Source organism: Poromitra crassiceps (genome assembly GCF_964638095.1).
Source record: "Poromitra crassiceps genome assembly, chromosome: 12".
Classification (NCBI taxonomy): Eukaryota; Metazoa; Chordata; class Actinopteri; order Beryciformes; family Melamphaidae; genus Poromitra; species Poromitra crassiceps.
This window is the reverse complement of record NC_139632.1, coordinates 44,782,862-44,797,861: the sequence shown is the minus strand read 5'-3', so window position 1 is coordinate 44,797,861 and position 15,000 is coordinate 44,782,862. Positions and strand designations below refer to the sequence as shown.

The 15,000-nt window shown below is 46.2% G+C and overlaps 1 protein-coding gene and 1 pseudogene across 2 annotated transcripts in view; one reads left to right on the top strand and one right to left on the bottom strand.

Annotated features, from left to right (window-relative positions):
* The window catches only part of LOC310786583 (receptor-type tyrosine-protein phosphatase S-like), a gene marked incomplete at its 3' end in the record, with an annotated part of 381,361 nt that overhangs the window by 307,028 nt on the left and 59,333 nt on the right, over positions 1–15,000 (top strand).
* Positions 5,547–6,065, bottom strand: LOC310786592 (DNA-directed RNA polymerase II subunit RPB7 pseudogene; annotated as a pseudogene). Its single transcript has one exon. The product of its transcript is annotated as a DNA-directed RNA polymerase II subunit RPB7 pseudogene (transcript).

The window sequence follows — 15,000 nt, the reverse complement described above, 5'->3', positions numbered from 1 at the left end:
GATATCACCATGAAACTTTACCAGTTAATTACTTTACAATATATTTTTTTGTATTACAAATTTTCTGAAATGTTATGTTTAAATGCCAAAGGAGGCATTATCTACTAAAACGTGTTCATTTGCATACATTTCCAGAACATAAATCTCAACAATGAATAAAGCCAGGTTCAAAATTATTGTTTCATTTTGTTGACATAGAGCCAAAGGTTTCCCCAGAGAGAATTTTTTTTTTTTTTTTTTTTTGCTGGGAGACACACCATGTTTTCAGGAATGAAATATTATATAACCCCTATGAACAAACCCCTATGTAAAAACCATCAGAATATACGTAGATAGGAATAAAACTGGAAATGTTGGTGTATGTAAGTGCTACTGAAGTGTAGATTTCTGGCTGAGAGTATGAGGAAGAGGAAACAGCCTCTTTACCCTATTCACCTGGGGTGTCTGGCCTTAATGTGTGTGTGTGTGTGTGTGTGTGTGTGTGTGTGTGTGTGTGTGTGTGTGTGTGTGTGTGTGTGTGTGTTGTAAAAGCTCCGTTATTTTTGCCAGTTATCTCCCCAGACAGCCTGCTCCTTGCTTGTATTTGGGAGGACGTAGATGAGTGGGGCGAGGATGGAATCACTTTCCAGAGAGACGATTGAGCCACGCTCATCCCTCACGTCGCTGCCACAGCAACTTGACAACTAAAAGCTTTGCCATAACTGCTGCCGCCTCCATCACACTGATGGGGCCTTTAAAGGAGAGTTAAGGTGATACGTGTGTCGTCCATAAGCGCCGCAAAAATGGGCCACTCTGAAGAATGGTGTCTGGACCCCGAGCCTCATAGCTCATTTCTTTGGCAGGGAGAGATGACTCTGGGGCTCGAAAGAGAGGCGCTTTTCCCCCCCTGCTGAAAGTTTTAGTGGCGCTTTGCGGCCCAGAAATAATTTTGGTGGGAGCTTACATGTGTCATGCAATGGTAACGGGTGCAACCATCGCTCGAGAATTTAGAGGGTCGGAGAGAGCTTGCCGTCTCCGTGGAACGCTGTCAGTTTGAGGCCCCCGGAGTGCAGGTTGGACGATGTTAACTGCCGGAGTGCAGGTTGGACGATGTTAACTGCCGGAGTGCAGGTTGGATGATGTTAACTGCCGGAGTGCAGGTTGGACGATGTTAACTGCCGGAGTGCAGGTTGGACGATGTTAACTGCCGGAGTGCAGGTTGGACGATGTTAACTGCCAGAGTGCAGGTTGGACCATGTTGACTGATAGCTGAAAACAAAATACTTAGGTGTGGTTTGTGTGGTCTGTTACATGTTTATTTTCACTGTCCTTCCAGAGCCCTTGGTTCAAACTGTTTTTGTTGAAGTAAATATGAAAGGTTGTGAGGCAATTTACTTTTCTATTGCAAAACTAGTGTTCCCGCTCTTCTAAGAAGCACTCATATTTCTCACAATAAAGCCAGTCCCTCTGGTTTCTGTTCAGCTTATTGAAATGTCTGGATATACAGTACTGAAGTCATTTTAGAAATATACCAGACCTCACTGTTCAAAATAGAGATGAATACATGTCTTTTGTGTTTTAAATCTTTCTACCTCTACAGTGCCTGGACCGCCCTACCTGTCAGTGGCTCAGGATTCGGAGGCGTCTGCTATGGTTCGCTGGGACCCACCGGACCTGACCACTGGTATGGACTTGCAGGGTTATCGGCTGCAGTTCGGCAGGAAAGACGTCTCGCCCCTGGCCACGCTGGAGTTCACCCCCCAGGAGCGCCACTACTCCATAGGCAGTGTTCACCGGGGCGCCACCTACCTCTTTAAGATCTCGGCCAAGAGCAGGAAAGGCTTCGGAGAGGAGGCCGTGGTGGAACTCAGCGTGCCCGAGAACATGCCCGGGGGGTACCCTCAAATGAACGAGGGTTCCAACGTGACCTGCTGCTCGGTGCAGCTGTCCTGGTCTCCCCCGGTGCTGGCGGAGAGGAACGGGGCGATCACGGAGTACACGCTGGCCTACAAAGAGGCCAGTGTGGGGGGAGCACCTCGGGAGCTCCGCCTGGACCCCGGCCTGTCCAGCTACGTGCTCAACAGCCTCAAACCCAACTCGGCGTACGACGTGAAAATACGCGCGCACACCAGTGTAGGTCCAGGGCCCTACAGCCCGCCGATCCAGTATCGGACGGTGGACTTTCACCCAACAGGTAGGGCTTGCCTGTTTCTCTCCCGACCCGGTGGGGGGGGGGGGGGTTGGATATAGCCTAAAAAAATCAACAGCAACACAAAAATGAGAACCGCCCTCCCCCTCCTTCCACCACCTTCACTTCTCCACAAGAAAGAGAAAAGCTTGATGTAAAAAATGTTTGCCGTGGGATACTCACCTCACTAACCCGACCGAACAAGGTAAAACCCAAGTCAGTAAGCAACAGTCAGTCAGTTTGAAAAAGAGGGGAGGAGCCTAGGAGTTCAAGGTAAGTGCCGGTTGGTCAGACACTCCTGTCAGTCTTCCTTGCAGCCCTTTGCCAAGCACACTCACACCGCTAATGTCATCTCACACCCCCAGTTTTCCAAACAAGGTAGGACCTCAGTCAAACCCAGTCACTCAGTTTGTTTTTAGGCTGTTCTAAAATGACAGAGAGCAGATTTTGTTTTTGTTTTGTTTTGTTTTGGATTTTGGGTTTGTTTTGAGAAACCCCTCCCTTTCTTACCCCTCCCTCCCTGACTCCTCCTCCTCCTCCCCCCATCCCCCTGTCCCAGAATGGGATGTTTTGTGGCATGGCATCCCCCAGATGCGCTGCTCAGGACTTGTTGGCATGCTGTGTTTTGGGTCTGTCTCCTCGCCCGCCAGGCACGGCGTCGGCAGTGCCAACCCCGACTCCGTCCAAAGCTCGGGGACAGTTGGGGCCCGGACCAGGCGGGTCAGTTGTCAGTCCGTCCTGCGGTCCTGGGTTTAAAAGACAGCTGTGAGACGGGTTGGCACTACCCACGTCGGCTCGCCAGCGGGCGCTCCCTTGTGCTCCATGGGTTTTGTCGTCCATGAGTCTTCCGTGCTGTGTGTCTTAACCAATGGCGTTGCCCTTCTCACAGCCAATCACAGCTCACCGCTCCACTCACTCTCCAAACCAGAGGAACGTTGCAGGGGAACAGCTACTTTGATTGAAACAACAAATCTTTTTTTTCTTTCTCTCTTTTCTCCCTACCTGTTCCACTCACTAAAGATACACTCTCTCTTTTATTTTTTTTCTTCCTTGTTTTGCAATTGTCCACTCAACAGATGTTCCAAAGAACTTCACACTCAAGTGGGCCACCAAGACCACGGTGGTGCTTGCATGGAAGTATTCAGAAAGCAGGTCCCCATACAAATGCACGGTGAGTGGTGATCGACAGTTTGAATGCGTTTCCACTCTTGCATCAGCTCACTTTCATTTGTTGTATCATTTTAACTTGTACTATTAAATATCCCCACCCTCAAAATCAGGAATTATGTAGCTGCTAATTTCATAATGCTGCTGTTTTTAAAATGGCCCATTCACTCACCCACCCATCTATCGACCTACCAACCATTAACCAACTCACTCCTCTTATCAATTATCTCCAGATTGAGTACAACCGTCACAAGATGGACGTAGATGCCAGACAGATGCGGGTGCTAGTCACCGGCCTGAGGCCCAACACCACCTACGAGTTCCGGGTGACGTGCCAGGAGAGCGTGGAAGGCGGGCCGCGGCACCGCGTGGTGGCCAGGACCGCCCCCTTCATCCTGGCCAAGAAACCCAAGCTGGACATCTACGCCGAGCACGACAACAGGCTCACCATGTCCTTCCCACCTGTGGACAGCAAGGACGTCAAGTGAGTCAAGTCTATCTGAAAGACCAGTTACGCAAAATTATTTGGGGCTGAAGGTCCTTACACAGAGTAAGTCATTTATTCGTGTGATTTATTCGCACGTGAAGAATATGGTGCTCAGCTGAGCTTGTCTAATGCCCTCAGGTCAGAGGTCAGGTCGCGCTCTGGCACTTTGTTCACACTGGACTTATCCGGCACCGTGTCTTTGTCTGTGCGTCCGGCGTTGCAGGCCGAGCCGTTGCTCCGATGGCCCAACATTTACCAAAACATTGTTCAGGCATCTGGCATGACTTTGGTGCCAACAAAAAACACACTCTGTGTGTGTGTGTGTGTGTGTGTGTGTGTGTGTGTGTGTGTGTGTGTGTGTGAGGAGGGGGCGGGGTTTGCTCAGATCACGACCATAATCAAGATCGACCATACTTTTTTCATGTCAATTACACACCTGGGCTGCGTTCAAGAGGGCTCGTGTTTACTGTGAATACGGGACGAATGTAGGGAAACAGTGGTTGGATGGAACCAGAAGAAGGCGGTAATGCAAGAATTACACACCTGTAGTTTCGTGACTGCATCTTGCACAGTGTTTACACTATTCGCAAAATGTCTGCAGACAGAGAGGAATATAAACACCTGGAAAAGTACTCAAAAGTCAAAACTGCATCTGTGGCAATAGGTGAGGTGTCTCCAGGGCACATTTGGCCATGATGACACACACACACACACACACACACACACAGGCTCACAAGGTGAAAACAATACCAGCCTCACTATTGCGGCTGGTAACAATGCGAAATAAAAAAGATTCATGGTGTAATACATAGCCACAGACTTGAGGCCGTTTTCTGTGCTCGACAAAGATGCATTCCATGCATGGCCATACAGAGTAACAGACTCTCCTGGGAGTTACTGTAGGAGACAAAAGCACAGGTCCCGCCCCTGCTTCATCCTCATTGGTTGGTAGCACTCTGAAGTGACATTGACGAACGTGTTTCAGAAAAGTTGACCTAGTTTAAACGTTCAGTCAGCACTCATGGCTCGGCTGTTTTGGAGTCGGAGCTCGACATGACGAATAACAAGAATAATCATCACGGCATCGCTGTCATTACAGTCCTACAGGCTAGACTTTGAGAGTCCTGAGACTGGGACAGCTTCACTGGGTGGGATGTTCTTACTGAGGACCTACGCCCAGGAGAACGGCCTGTTTTCCTCTGGAGCGGTGGGCACATGGCAGCAGGGTCTGTGGTGGCCGTGGCCTCAGCAGGGGGTTTTCTCTGTCTGCTTGTGGGCTGTGCCTGCATCTTCAGCACCACCTCGCCACCGCTTCTTCCTCATCCTTGCCAGTAACCGTCAGCTCTGGGCAGCTCTGGTGTCTGTTTGGAGAAGGCAACAGACTCTCTGGATAGTTCTTTCTCTTGGTTATCTTTCTTTTTATCTTGCACGTGACCTCCTTCGCTATTGCTTCAATCTCTGTGACCTCCATCACAGCAGAAAGTGAAATGCCCCTCTGTGTATCGATTTGGAATGATACGCTCACTGTTGTGAAGGGACCCACTGTATAGGTCTAGCTGGCGCTCGTCCCCTAGAGCTGGTCAGGCCACAAGATGAGTTCATCAGGTCACTGTAGGCAAGTAGTTAGAGGGCATTTCAATCAGCATAGAAACACACATTTTAACAAAGTAATGGCCAGGCCCATTATACAGTATGAGCCATATGAAATGTGCTCTCTGGGGGAAATCAGCTCAGAAGACCCAGGTAATCGTCCATGAGTGATCCAATGGCAAAAATGTCATTCTTATCCACTCTTGTTCCCACAATCTTTAGCCGGATCTCGTCATTTTGCTGGATTACAATGTCCTCATCAACTGTCTTATAACATGGAGGATTGGAGTTGGGGTCAAACTCCATTTCTGAGGGAATGGAATGACGAGAGATGAAACAACTCATGGGGCCAATTTCTGTTAACAGTCCAACCTTGTTGACCTGAGTGACCACAGCGTCCAACACCTCCCCCTTAAAGGGCCGGAACACAATGGCCTTGTACTTAATGGGATACAGGACGAACCCTCTGCCTGGCTGGATCACACCCACCCCGATGTTGTCGATGGCGGTGACTGAAATGACAAATCCGTACCTGCCAGTGCAGGTACCCTCCACTTCTGTGAACAGCTTCTGTTTCACAGTGTTCAGAAGGTTAGGGCCAAAATACCGTGGGTGTAATAAGATCTCGTGCTCCAAAGAAATATGGTAAAACATTTCTGTCACTTGCAACTTTCAATCTTTCTACTTTAGTATGCGCACTCTTTCTGTGCCACCACTTGTATAGCCGCAGCCGGGAAGGATTTATGACATCACTGTAACGATGTCTATGACATCATTAATAGCTTCACGACCCACATTTTTCCTTATTGTCATTATTATTATTATCGCACAGCTAGCATGACATGTTTGGTACCAATGGCTTAGGCCTTCTACTTTCAGAGAATATCTGGCTTTAAAAATGAACCTCCGTTTGCGGACGCCGGCATCCTCAAGGAGTAGAAGAACCTTTTTTTCATGCACACATGACAACATCAGTGCTTATAACATTAGTGATGATGTCACACATTCCACTTGTGATGTCATCAGTGATGTCACTCGAGCAATGATGACATCATCTGGTGACATCATTACTGATGACATCACTCACTGATGACATCACCATTGCTCGAGTGACATGACTGATGGCATCATCATCGAGTGCTCTAGTGACATCACCTTATGTTCAGACCTTACAGTGGGCCAAATTCTTCCGGGTCCTTTTAACACTTCCGGCGGTCACGGCGCAAAATAAGAGCGTTGTTTTTGGAGCGTGGACAGTGAAGGGGTAAAATAAAGAACGTAGCCTACTACTTTGAGCTCAGTACACAGCAAGCAAGCGAGTATCCACTGTTAGCCAGGTCAGATAACGTTATCGTCGACATTGACGAGCACTTTCTTGTAAAACATACCTGGACTCCAACAAAGAAAGCTTCAGATAGTTTTCTCTCCGAGTTGCGCTCGAGCCACTTACGTCAATAAGACCCGCAGACGTTAACGTAATTCCCTGGAATGCGAGACTGAATGAGCCAGTTACATGGCGTTGCATTCTTAGACATTACCGTTTGCTTTTATTTGGTATGTTACATACAATTGGCTAAATTATTAATTAATTCAGAGTTAGATGATATTGGAGCAGCCAGCCATTTTATTTTTAGCCGGAAGTTTTGATACGGCCACACAACCGGGTCAAATGGGCGTGGCTACAAAAGGTGAATAGGACCGGTGCAACTCGAGTTCTCGACATCACCAATTCCATGCATAAGTGAGTGGTGTCACTTGGACAATTGTTAATGAGGCTGTTTCCACGTCTGCAAATCGTTTCCTCAATTTCCTCTCTGGGTGTTTTCCGGTTTCTAAAGTACGTACATTTTTAACACTGTGGCCCCAGTGGGAGTTGAACACTGTAAGTGTAAGTGAGTAGCTTGCTCTGCACATTGAGCTACTCAAGGCTGCACATGCTTTAATGTTGTTGTTTAATGGTCGTGTGTTTGCAGGAGCTTCTATGTGGTTGTGGTGCCGCTGAAGAGGACCACAGCGAGTGTCAAACACCTGAAGAACCCCGATGACATAGATGTGGAAGAGGTAGGATCCTCTCACAACTATAAGCCCCTTTAAAATGGGAGTGGGGAAGTGATTCTGGTGCATCTGTCTGGAATGTATGGTTGAGTCTCTGTCAAAGGAAGTGGTAACTTTATAACCTTAATCACACATCCTCCTCAATCATCAAGCAATTATTATTATTATTATTATTATTATTATTATTATTTTTATTATTATTATTATTATTATTATTATTATTAATTATTTTATTTTATTTTAATGTTTTTATTTTCAGATTCATTCACATTGAGGCGGGGATTGCAAAGACTTGCGCTGGTTTAACAGTTGCATGTTTCAGACACATGACATTCCGAACACGCTGTGTACCAGACACAGACACAGTTCCACACGTCACACAGACATAAGTACATCTTGGCTATGCTAATGTATCCCTCCGAGCAAGCATGCAGAGGAGAGAATTACACAGTCAACTCCCACTCTTCCCATAGGCAGGGTCACCTTGAGCAGCAGATCAAGCCCAGCCATCCCTATTGGATTTGGGATTACACACATTCTCTGTGTTCAGCGCCTGCCTCTGTCTGCAGTGTCTAAATGAATGGGTGGAGTTTGTTCCCTGATTTACGATGGACTACAGCCAGACAGTGAGCAGCCTCTCATCTCTAAGCTGCAGGCACACATGTACAGTAGTCGGGTTTCTCTGCTCTGAACTTTAGTGGAAAAGTTTGCTTTATTGCACTTTTGTTGGTTTGTTTAGATTCAAACAAAAGCAAACGTGTAAACAAAAGTCACATGGCTAGCTCTAATCACGATGCACCGCTAATCCCTCAAAATAACCTCACATTTACATTAGTTCACCCTTTAATTCATGCAAAATCCCCTTAAAATTGGTTAAGAGTAATTGAGGAGACCCCATCGAAACCCCCTCTTTGACTTTCTAATATAATGACAAATTAGGGGAGACAATAACTCATGAATAACCCTGTGCACAAAGGCATAAAAAAACTTTATTTCAAGCACTATCAACCCATGAATAGAGATCCCTTAAAAAAACATTATAGGCATGCTTACTTCTTCTTTTAGAGCTACTTATTTTTTTAATGGAAAATTAATGTTATGTAATGGAGAAATTAAGGACATTTCAGGGATCAAATTAAGGGGTTTGGTTTCATAGTGAAGGTGTGGAATTCCTTGCCTAGAGGATAATTACTGAAGATAATAATGGTTAATTTGGGTTATTCTTTGTAACTGATTGTATCTTTGGTTGGTTGGTTGGTTGGTTGGTTGGTTGGTTGGTTGGTTGGTTGGTTGGTTGGATGGATGGATGATGGAATGCATCATTGTAAACTTGCCCCCCTCTCGCCCCGTCCCGTCAGCTGCTGCGGGAGGTGACCCCGAGGCGTCGATCTCGGCGCCAGCTGGCTCAGCTGGACCAGAGGAAGCCATACGTGACGGCCTGCTTCAGGCAGCTGCCCGACCGCTTCACGGTGGGCTCCGACAGCCGCGACAGCACCTGTGAGAACAAGCCTCTGGAGCCCGGACAGGAGTACGTCTTCTTCCTGCTGGCCGAGCTCAACGCCACAGCCGGGGTGAGTCGCTGTCCTAATCAGTGTTGGGCAAGTTACTCTGGAAAAGTAATTAGTTTCTGATTACTGATTACTCCTTAAAAAAGTAATAAAAGTTACTTTACTGATTACTTTTTCAAAAAGTAACTAGGTACGTTACTAGTTACTTTACTAGTTACTTTTATTTTTATTTTTACCCCAAATACCGTCTAGCATGTCACTCTATTACGGTAATTATTTTCGCTTTGGTATTATATAGGCTATGTTAAACGAAAAGCCAAAGGCATTTTACTTTGAAATTCGGTTAGAAAGAACAGGAAGTGGTGTATTAAGACTGGCTAGCTTCACACGAAATGAAAGTCAGACAGTTACACAGATAACGTGAGTGAAAGATGCTGTTACTGTCGGAAACTCAGAGTGGTAATACAACAGCCTCAATGCAAACGTTTCAAGCTTCGTTGCTGAAAGAAAAGTGATGATCTGTCAACATTCCCTGGGCCGGCCCGTCTGACTACGGTGAGAAAGGCTTTGACGAGAAGGTTAGGAAGTAACAAAGTGTACAACACTGACTTACCCAAAGTGTATCTGTTAATCCAGTGAACACACCCAAGTCTACCTCACCCAGCGTCGCCTTCAATTTAGCCTCCATCCCCGCATATTCTCTCTCGAGGTAGCCAGGTTTCTCTTGCTCGTCTCCTTCTTCTGACTCGGTTTGTTTTGAAAGCCAGCGTGCACGCTCTGACGCTGCATCGCGCACACACACTATGACTATATGTGTGCGCCTGAGTCCGTGAGGATAAAATGTTTTCTTTTACATAGAAAACACTGCATTCTGGCAGGCAATGATGTAACACAGTAACGCATGCGTTACTTGGATGCGTTACGTGGATGGCTCCCCATCTCGGCCCGGATAAAATTCAAGACCTTGGTACTGGCCTACCGGGCAGTTCACCGGTCAGCCCCGCTCTACTTACAATCCCTGGTCAGCTTCCAAACATCCCACCGTTCCCTCCGCTCCTCCACCTGCACGGCTCGCCTCGCCCCTCCATCGCTACGTGACCCCGGTGAACGCTTGTCTCGTTCAAGACTGTTCTCCTCCATGGCTCCGCAATGGTGGAATGAACTTCCCCCCTTTGTCATGCTGGCCGAGACACTGCCGATTTTTCGCCGGAGACTAAAAACTTACCTTTTCGGGCTACACCTGGGTCCCTCCGGAATCGGTTAACCCTTATTGATTATATATGGTTTTAGTTATGTTTTCATTGTTTGTATTTCTCTGAATGAATTGTATTGAAATGTGATGTAAGTCGCTTTGGATAAAAGCGTCTGCCAAATGAAATAAAGTAAAGTAAGTAAAGTAAAGTAACTGTAATTAATTACTGTTTTGGAAATTGTAACGCCTTATATTACTTAGTTACTAAAAAAGTAACTAATTACAGTAACGCGTTACTAAGTAACGCGTTACTGCCCAACACTGGTCCTAATTAGGCCTACTTTTAGACTTCCCCAAAAGCAAAATAATATTTAAAATAAAATCTAAGTTTCTGTTTACAACAAAAAACACCAAACTTGACTGATTTCACTATCAAGGGTGGCATCTCAATATTCTTGAACTGTAGCCAGCTCTGCATTATGTCTCCAGAAGGTCTGCAGTTCACAATGGAAAAATACATGTTCCAAAGTTTCAATTTCTTTTTCACAAAAAACTAAATTATTCAAATCCACATTAAATGTCAGTATCGTAGGCTAAATCTCATTTAAAGTGTGCTGTGCTATATATAACCTCTCCTCATGTGATTTTGCGGTGCAGAAGATGTTTGCGAGCTCCCCGTTCACCGACACGGTGGTGACGCCCGAGCTGGTGGTGGACCCCCTGCCGGTGGAGACGGGCGGCGACGGCCTCATCTGGGTGGTGGGCCCCGTCCTGGCCGTGGTCTTCATCATCTGCATCGTCATCGCCATCCTCCTTTACAAGAAGTGAGTCCACTCTGCAAATGTAGCTTCCATCGGGAAAGCAGTCACTCATATGTGTTGTGTTTACACTTTGACAATAGCATGGTTCAACTTGGAATGAGAAGAAAAAGCATTATGGCATTTGTGGGTAACCTTGCGAGGCAGCTGTCACAATCATGCGAGAAATCCATCTTGCCGTGCTCCAAGCTATTGGTTTACCTCCGTCCTAGCAGTGGATTGGACCAATCAGCGTCCAGAGGAAGCTATGGGCGGGATTTAGATGTGATGACAGTTAGAAGTGAGCCTGTGATGACAGATGGTTCATCCAATCATATGCCAAGTATTTTTTGAAAGTGCCTGCCCCTTTGAATGATGGTCCTGTGTAACCATCTGACAGCGTCATATTCATTTGTTGGTGCTTTGATTAAAAATGTTTTACAGTACATAGTGCATTGATATTTGTGGCACCATTGGGAATTGAACCCTTAACTTTGGCATTGCTAGTGCCTTGCTCTACCAATCGAGCTACACAGGGAATTGAAGCAATTCCTGCCTTGCTCTACCCACAGCGCTACACTAGGTGCGTTTCATGTTTCGAGTGAAGTAGCGAAGATTTGCCGGAAATTTCAGTTTGTCTCGACCAGCAATACGTCGATTTTCTTGTCATTTGGCATTCATAGCACCATGAAATTCAAAGACCCAACAATATGTTTGCATGTAAATTATGAAACTGCTATTCTTGCTATGAGATCGCTGTGTGGGGGGATGGCGGGTGGGAGGGTGGAGAAAGGAGAGAAGAGATTCTTTGAGATGCTGCTTATGACAAAATCGAAGTCAATATCTTTGAACAACAGCTGTTATATATATTTGGAGAGCTATATTCCAAATGCTCCATATAGATTAAAAAAAAATCATTCAATATTGTTACAATATAGATGTTTGAATCTGTAAAAGTGTTTGGTCAGCCAATCTGTCATTAAGTCACTCTTTAAGGAGAACCATTATTTGGTTCGGTGAATATCAAATTTACTGTTGAAGGAATCTTCCTCTCTATTCCTGTCACTAGTCTGAGTGAATGTAGTCTCCCTCAGTGTCCTGGTGCTTTGGGAGGTGAACAGTAAATATGTTCCCCTTGTTTTACAGTTAGTTGTTAGTTTTCAGTCAAATCCTCAGAGACTAGGCCCAGTCTGGCGTCACAGTGTGTAGAGGTCACCCTGCATTCTCTTAGGGTGCATGTTGAATCGCTTTCGGAACGTAGGTGAAAGAAATCACAATGATTGGCTGATCAGCAACTTAAGCGAATCAGTGCACAAAACGTCCTTCTAATTTATGATCATTCCTAGACACAAATATTCTCACGACAGCCCCTTGAGCCTGTCACTGTATGAGATCATTTAGTGCAGTGTCTCCTTATTCTTCCTTTCTTCTTCCACAAGCAAAAGACCACAAGGCCTGACAACACCAGTGCCATTTACAACCTTTTATCAGACGTAGTCTCGATTAGAACTAGCTATATTATGAAACCGTTTAAGTGGTGAGCGAGAGCGGTGTGAAAATGGTAGGCAAACGCTGCTTTGGTTCATCTATCTATCATAACAATGGTTTGTCCAATTATCCACAGTCCTAGGTCTCACGCAGGCAGCGTCCAAAATTCACTTTTTTTGTCCACCGGCCAAATGGCTAGTGAGTGAATGTTCACATTTTACTTGGCGCAACATGGCCGTTAGTTGTTTGACGTCAGTTTGGTGTGTCTGGGCCTCGAGGGCTCTGCGATCAGCTGATCCCTGACTGTCTGACCTTGCCTTACCTGCATCTTGGTGGTTAGGGAGAGTAACATCTCTCCTTGGATCTCTCTTTTCTCTCTCTCTCTCTCCCCCCCTCACTCTCCCATTTTCCCTCTCCATCTCTCCCTGGTGAATAGTGTTCCCCGGGTCTGCCCTTGGCCCTGACATTCCCCCTCCCCGCCCCTCCCTGCACCCCCGTGCACACACAAACACACACACACACACACACACACACACACACACACACACACACACATGCATAGAGACACGCACAGACATAGATATGCACAGACATAGACACAGACACACTTTGTTGAATACACACTTATACAGTATAGACTACACACACCACACGCATGCGCACACCCCCTCCAAAGGCTGGAGCTGTATTTGACGGCTGCGAGCTCAGCAGCGCCCCCTTTGAATTTTAAACTGCTCTTTATTGATTTCTCTCTCTTCTTGCCTCCCCCTCTCTTTCTCCTTGTGTGTATGTGTGGTGTTTTTCCCTGTCTTTATATATTTATTGGACTTCTATTGCTTTCTCTGGAAACAGCAAACCTGACAGGTAAGGCTTAGCCGCTACTTTATTGCATTTGACAAAGGATGAGAAAATAGCCTGTCTCAGCATAAAAGATGCCTTTAATTAGTTGTGGGGGGGTTGAAGGAGATTCTGGCGCGCTGGATTCTCCTTCTCAACTTCCTGCTTCTTGATTCGGTTTGTTCGAGCAGTCGAGCACATGGCTGAGCCCAGCTGCCAGTCAGTTGTAGTCGTTGAAGAGCCGAGGGCTGCCGCTGGTGGAAATGGTGGCCATTTTGTTGGATAAGGCGCTCGCTAAAAGTTGTTTTTTGTTGTCTGTCTCCACTTCTTCTTCCTCCTATCTCCTCCTCTTCCACTCAAGCCGCAAAAGAAAAGAGTCGGAGCCACGGACAAAATGTCTGCTGAACAACGCGGACATCACGCCACACCACCCCACAGACCCTGTGGAGATGAGACGCATCAACTTCCAGACTCCAGGTACAGCATGGACCCACAGCACTGAGCAGCAGCCATGTTTCACTACAGCATGGACCCACAGCACTGAGCAGCAGCCATGTTTCACTACAGCATGGACCCACAGCACTGAGCAGCAGCCATGTTTCACTGTCCAACTGACTTTAATATAGTTAGGCTGTTGTATCAATTTGGATAAGCACCGCCTGTCAAAAGTTTGGACACACTCCATACAGGCACGATTGGCTGTGTCTGCGGGTGGGAAGCTGGATTAGGGGTATGTGTTCTGGTCGCTGCACTAGCGCCTCCTCTGGTCGGTCGTGGCGCCTGTGTGGGGCAGAAGGGAACTGGTGGGAATAGCGTGGTCCTCCCACGTGCTATGTCCTGCCGGTGAAGCTCCCCACTGTCCGGTGAAAAGAGGCAGCTGGCAACTGTGCATGTGTCGGAGGAAGCATGGTGCTAGTCTACGGCTCTCCCCAGATTGGCAGAGGGGGTGGAGCAGCGACCAGGACAGAACGGGGGAAATTGGCCAAGTACAATTGGGGAGAAAATGGGGGGGAAACCAGAAAAAAAAGGGAAAAAAATCCTGCACTGTAATAATTGTAATGTATTGGTGTGCAAATGGACAAATAAAACAAAAGTATATCTGCACAAAACATCAGCTCTCGGCAGCTCCAGTCCAAAAATATCAGTATTGGCTTTGAACAGCTGATCGGTCGAACCCTGGAGCATGTCACTGCTGGCGGGTAAAATCACATACCTGCAGAAAATCATGTTTTCTGCTCCATACTTATACAATAAATGATGTCTGCTCCATACTTATACAATAAATTATGTCTGCTCCATACTTATACAATAAATGATGTCTGCTCCATACTTATACAATAAATGATCTGCTCATACCTATACAATACATTATACAATCATACATTATACAATGGGACAGGTTTCAAGGGCCCCAAGGGTCATGAAACTCACTTTGCATGTAAATGAGCATGGAAACTTTCCATTCAAGTAAGACAAAACGCAAACCTGACAGCAGTGATATAGCTCATATGTGTAGTGAAGGACAAGTCTAACACATACACACACACAGCCTACACACAGATACACTCAACTGAGTGCACACAAGTGACACAACTCATAACGATGTTGATTTTAATTTATGTTGCTGCATACAAGATGTCCATGAAGTACTCCCATATCATTGTTTGACATAATGTGCCTTCATAACTACCTACCCGCCGTATTTATGTTTT